Below are 7050 nucleotides of genomic sequence, written 5' to 3' on the forward strand. Positions count from 1 at the left end.
GCTTAAGCTCACGCGACCGGACCCTTAAAGTGTGTTCCAAACTGAGGTAGCCGTAAAAGATCAGCTGCTTGATTACTCACTTGTGCAACAGCAGTCAAGGAAGTCAAAATTTACTTTGACATTCAAGCGGTAACTAAAGGCCTGGACTGGTTGACGGTGCGCTCGAAACTAGTCAAAGAATGCCAGCCTTCCCTTTCGGCGGCACCCAATTACTATTTCAAAAGTTCATATGGGTATCTTGTCACAGGACGGTATGGTGAATCAGGAAGTTGATTTCAACGCAAAATTTGACGTTTAGGGTTCCCTGGAAAGATAAGCTTCGTATCAACTCATTGAACGCTAGGAAAGAATACCAACTTGCAAATTCCTGAGATCCCACTGATCAATTCTGCGGTTAACAAAGCCGCAACTCTTGAATTTTCTGGATGTATTTTTCGTTGTCTGCTGAGCCTCTTAAAGGCTTATAATCAATAAGAGTTATTTTTACAGCAACTGAATAGAGGATGATATGGAATCATTCACAATCAATCAGCACTTCCTCCGCCTCTTGGTGGTAGAAGAGGGAAAGAGGGTCGCCTTTGCATTTAAAAGATCGCATATTGGCGAACAAATGACTGACGCGCTTTGTTAAACTCAGCCGAAATTGATAGAGCCTGTTATTGCACTAATCAGATCAGAAGATTTTAAGCTCATTTTAAAATTAAAGCAACATAGGTAAGAAATTTTTCTACTCTTATATTTGACTAAGGAATCCTAACCGTAATTTCAATGAAATCTCTCTATCAAATATTATTTTGCATTTTCAAAAACAGCTTTCAATTCATCCGAGTATTTAGAATTTTTCACTTTTCAAAGTGTACCTGCGGCCAAAGGCCGGCGCATACGCATCTTATCACCGACTGTCGCTCAGCAATCTCATCACAAACTTTAATGCGCGCCATGCGCCAAATCTCACAAACAACAGCAACAAAGAGCACCAAAATAACACAGCTCAGAGCAAGTAAAGAAAATATTAATTTATTGTATTTGCAATTCTGCGATGGCGAGTGGCGCAAAGTGCCGAATTCGTGTATGTGACAGGTAGCATACGCTAAAAATGCACAGTATCTCCTAAGGGGGTGTTTGCAACAACACGTGCCACACGGCGCACATGCCACACCATACAAATAAAGAGCTTGAAGATGCTGCAGAATGCTGAAGAATATAAAAGTGAATTGATAGTGCGTGCGTTTCGTTTTGTTGTCACACAACACTGGCCAAAAAGTGTCACAAAAGAATGTAGCAAAACAAAAAAAAAAGCAAAATATAATAATTTAAGATCAGCGCTACGCAGGAAAATGGACAACAAATGGAAAGCCCATTAAATGCAAACAAGCGGCCGGCAGTGAGAGAGGCGGAGGGCAAGAGAAAGCCGAAAAAGCATATGCGAAGCCGTGTACGCCTCGAAACGGAAGCGTTCCCACACCAACCGCCGCCGCCGCCGCTACATAACTCAAAAAAGGCAGTAATCACTTGCCTGCCGATAACACAACCACGACGAAACAAAACGCACACGATACCAAGATAAGTGGCAAGGATAACACAAGGATATGGTATTAAAAATTAAAGCGTTACAATCAGCAGACGCTCGCACGCACACACTGAAGCGCATGCCGATTAAACAAGTACGAGTTCGAGTGCTTTTCGCTCTTCAACCTCAATACTGTAGCATTTTGATGTGATGGGCGACAATGTTGATGGCTGATGGTTGCTGGTTGTTGGTTGTTGATCGACCGTTAGTCACAACGGGTTTAACCTATGCAACCAGCGGGCAAGCGAGCTCTTGAAAGTAGCGCACGAACCAACGCAGAGTCACTCAGATGGCAACCCAAATCAACCCGCTACAAGGCACACATACACACATATGCACATATTGCGCTGTATGTTGCTGCTGGTGTGCGAAACTTTCCCACGTTTTCCGCGTTGAAATGAAGTGTTGCTTATGTCTCCGCACGACAATGAAAACAACAATAGACCAGCAGCGGTCTGCTTTGGACATGGCTCATCAGCAGGATTTGCGCGAGGGTTGCAGCCAAACACTTGAAACATGCAACATTTTTTCCGCGCCACCTTCACCACTGCACACCCCCTTTACGGGCATGCCAGTACGCGTAGCGCCTCAACTTGAGCTTCTTCTTACTTCAGCGCTGACTCCATCCTCCATCCGTTCATTAATTGCGCTACCACCCTTAGGGTGTGATGTGCATGTGTGTGTGCGTGTCTGCTCATTTATTTATGTTATTTTGTGTACCTTGCATTGCTTTTTATTTGCGATTAGCATTAAGGATCATCCCTTGCAGGCATCCTTCCATTATTAAATATCCGCTAGCATATGTGCCTGTGTGTGTGTGCGTGTGCTTGCTGTTGCTGTCATTATTTGCTATTTTAGCAATTTCCCAGCTCATCTACTCACAATTGTTGTCCTTTCGGCCTTTCGAAGCGCCCTCCGTTGTGTGTCTGTGTTTGAAGTGTTCAATATTGTTTTGTGTTTTATTGCCAGCGAATTCACATTTGGCTGGTCTCTCAATTATCAACAGCTCATCATTCCTCATTCATGCAATAGTTACAAGTACACATACACATTCACACATGCATACACACAACAACATATTGCTCATTATGTCCGCTCCTTTATTTCAATTAAGTAGTTTCAATTGTAGCCGATAAATGTTGTAATTTGCTCTTATGTGGCTTTTATTGAATTTTTGTATTGTATATTTTTGAAATGTTCCTGGGAAATTTTTTAGTTTTATGTATGCGGTCAATTTGGTGTGCTATTTTCCGTTAAAGCGATTAAAATTGCTTAAATGTTGTTGAAGTGTTAAAATTTTTATAATCCCATTTTATTCTCCTGGGCTGAGAATTAAAAAAATTCTACAGTCGCAACATTAAATTGATTGATTTGTGAAACTCATAAATTTTTTTTTTGTGTTTTGTTTTTTTTTTTGAAAAAACTCTCTTACAAACTCCTTTCTGTTTTGTACTTTGCACTCAAACTCAGCTGAAATATTAAAATAAAAATTTTATTGTGAATTGCGATAAATTCTCAGCGCATAAAGTCGAGTTTTTTAAAGGTAGTGGTGAAAGAAATAGAGGCTGGTGCTAAAAAACTTTATATTCCCGGTACTAGCCATACTAGACTAGGGTCAGTAGACACTAGACCTTTTCCAATAGTATTTTGCAAACTGTTAAATGTATTTCAGGAAGGTTTAAATATACTTCGAAATTTGGAAAAAAAAGTTCTTCGGAATTGTGTTAAGTGTAAAGGACTCTTCAGAAGTGAAGCATCCCAGCGATCTTACGTTGACTGATCCAAATATTTTGGGCATTGTCAACAATTCTTTTTGATTTTTGCTTCATTTACAGGCTTGAGTACAATAAGAAGTAAATGGAAAAAAAATTAATTTTGTGATTTATTCAATGCATAAATGGTTTAGTAAAAACCAAGGCATATTCATTAAATTGGGTGGCACTAGACCAACAACAATATCTTGTTCGTTTGATTGTCAAAGAAAACTATAGGCAAAGTAGAAAACAAACAATGAATTCGCCTTGTTCCACTATAGGCTGGCAGCCACATGGACACGGCGAAAGAAAAAAATTAGTCAGCTGATTTACCGATACCACCTTTAATAGATTCGCCTTGGGTAAAAAATTCTTGATAGTGCAATAGTTTTTGTTCTTTTTAATATCTTCATAATTTTTTTTTAATTTTTGTGAGAAAATGTAATTAAACTATTTTTATATTTGTTTTTTTATGATTCTTCTTTAAATTGGTAGGATAAAACATAAAAAATTAAAAAAAAAGTTTTATATTTTCTTATGGTGATTTAAAATATGTTAGAATAAAATAAGCTTAAAATAATTGCACATTTACATTTATGTCATTCGTCACTTTTTGTATCCAATCTATCTTAGCGTTTACACCGGCGTTTAAGACATATAAAGGTAACATAAGCTTACAAAAATTGTTTAACGTGATAGCAGCTTATAATTCGAAGTAGCCGGCTGCACGCACCAAAAAATGCGGCGTTACCTTGCTTGAACTGCAAGCGAGAGCGCGGAAGAAACGACAAAGAGGCACAATCGGCCCTCGCGTTCGGCAATGTTCGGCATCTGGCTCTCTCCTACTTGAGTGAGCATATATATGGATGTATATGCGCATTTGTATATAAATTCACATATTTGTATTTGCATATGCCTTCTTCCTGTGTGCATGGTAATGAATCCATTCTCTGTTGAGAATGGGACGATGATAGAAAAAGTAGGAAATTAAAGGGAGTGTTTCGAGTGTAAAGTGTATTGAAAAAGGCAAATCGATGATGTTGCCTCTTCGTGTTGTTGACTTATTAACGTCTGATGCACAATCGAAATTGAACATATCTTTCATGAATTTGGTAAATGTTTCATCATTTTTCACGTTTGTGTAAATGTAACTTGACCTATTCCATTGCAATTCCATTTACCTCCTCCTCTATATCCATACAAAATATCTATCAAACAAATAAAATTAAAATTTTGTTCCGAAAAACGCAACCATTCCATCACTATTTTCTTATGACGTTGTCACGTTAGACTATCGTCAGTAAACCGACTTTACAGACAACCTCTTTTTTCATAATTTTTTGGAATAAAGTATGTATCACAATTTTTTTTTTGAATTGCTATGTCTTCTTAGGTTTTTTATTTAATTTTTGGCATAAAATATGCTTCTATATGTTTCTGTTCAGAGTTATGATATAACTTTTCTGTGAAAGATTTTTGGAAAAACACTCGTTGAACGAAAAAAGAAATATTTGATACCAAAATAATATTTCCTTGTTAAAAATTTTTCGGAAATAATAATATTGGGGAGCAAAATAAAACTTATTCCTTAAAAATTTTTTTGGAAAACAAAAAAATATTTAAGTTTACAATAATTTATTAAAAGAAAAACATTTTTGGATAAAAATTGCACCTTCAACAAAAACTGTTTGGGAGAAAAATATTTTTTTTTGCAAATTTTTGGGAATCGAATTTTGGTTAAAACAGTATTTTAGGGAAAAATAATCCTACTTTACACAAAAAAACATATTTTATTGTAGAAAAAAACATAATTTATTTAAAATTTTTGGGGGGAAAAGTGGGACAAAAATATTTTTTTTGGAAAAAGAACATTTGATAAAAAGGTATTTAAGAGAAAAATTTTAATATTTTTTTTTTAATTTTGAAAGAAAAACTTCTTGAACGAAAACAAAACATTTGAGAACTTTGTTTTGAAAAGAAAAGTTTTTGTAAAAAAGTATTTAAGAGAAAAATAATACATTATTTTGTTAAAAAGTTTTAGAAAAAAACTACTTGAACGAAAAAAATTAATTTGAAAACAAGACTTTTGGTAAAAAGGTATTTAAAAAAAAAATAATATTATTTTTTGATGAAAATTCAAAAAAAAAAAAATTAGTTGAACAAAAAAAAAATATTTGTGAGATATATCATATTTTTTGAAATAATAGACTTTTGGCAAAAAAAGTATTTAAAAGAAAAGTAGTACTATGTTTTGTTTCAAACTGGAGAAAAGCCATGAACAAACGAAAAAAAAATTATTTTTTTTCCTGAAAATTTTTGGTAAAAATATATTTATTTCAGACAAAGATAATATTAATATTTGATACACATTTTTTTTGGAAATAAAAACATTTTCAGAAAAAAATATTTTTGTCGAAAGTTTTTTTTGCAAAAAAGGTTTTGGTAAAAAAATATTATTTAGGAACAAAATAATATTTTTGTGTTTAAATTTTTTGCAAAAGGCGTTTTTGATAATTTTTCAAAAGCACACCTTCTCAGACCATAACGAATCCAAACTAAACCAATAAGAACATTCCGCCACGATAATTGTAAGTAGAGTAGTAGTAAAATCGCCCGGATTTTCATTAATTCGTTTTGTGCTGACACTATAAAATTTAAAGGGAAAGAGAAACAAAAAGTAATCAGCTTAGACTATGCCCAGTAATTCCTGAAAGTTTTGTAATAGAATTTTCATAACACTTGAAGTTGTATCCCAAACGTACAGCGAATCAGTGAAATGGACTGCTCTAGTGGTCACGTCATATAAGTAAACGGTATTTGAAAGACGCGCCTAGTTGTTGTTTTAAAATAAAACCTTTGAGAATTTAGATTCTTCCAGGTTTCCAAATTCTTATTCAAAATATGGGTCTTTAAAATTATGTGTAAAAAGTTACATCATTTCAATGTCCAGGAGCAAGTCTAGAGTCGATTCATGATCGCTTAATTGTGGAGAACGTCTAAATGTCGATATTGAAGACTGTTCAGCAACACTTTGCGCTACAGTAGCAATATTCTCAAGAGAGAACATTCAGTTTTTGGTCTGCCAGTCTTTTTTCATCTTGGACAGCATCAGTTTCTTGAACCTTTTTTTTACTAGCCTTTGAATTCTCGACTCATTCGGACGATTATTTCTACCAACAAAATTATGAATTTTGCTATATTTTGCAATCATTTTAACACTTTATTCTATCCTGAAAAATTGCTCATCTGTCTCCTTGACAAATATCAAAGATGGCAAAAAGAAAAGGTATCGTCTAGGAATTACTCATTACTAACATCTAGGCATCACTTTTGAAAAAATTTTTACAAGCACTTATATGCTGGTGGTCATATATATTTTCATTTGCCACACTACCTATTTATTAAAATTATTAAAAACCCATATTCAACTTAAGAAATTTTTTTATTTTAACTTTACTTTCATCAAATAAAAAATTTTGTCATTTTCTCTCCTTTAAATAAAAAAAATTTAGAATTAACTTATGTATATATTTCAGCTTAATTTGTTTGATTTTCCAACGCATTTGTTTTTCTTCACTACGCTTCTATATCCTTTGCGCTGCGCTGTCCTCTCCTACGCAAACCCACTATCAACACTGCCACAGCCAAAGCCAATAACGCTAGTGCCGCGGCCCCACATATATAGTACCAGTGCGGCACTGAATTTTTACACACATCGCTGGAGGT

The sequence above is a fragment of the Anastrepha obliqua genome, chromosome 5, assembly GCF_027943255.1.
Source record: "Anastrepha obliqua isolate idAnaObli1 chromosome 5, idAnaObli1_1.0, whole genome shotgun sequence".
Lineage (NCBI taxonomy): Eukaryota > Metazoa > Arthropoda > Insecta > Diptera > Tephritidae > Anastrepha > Anastrepha obliqua.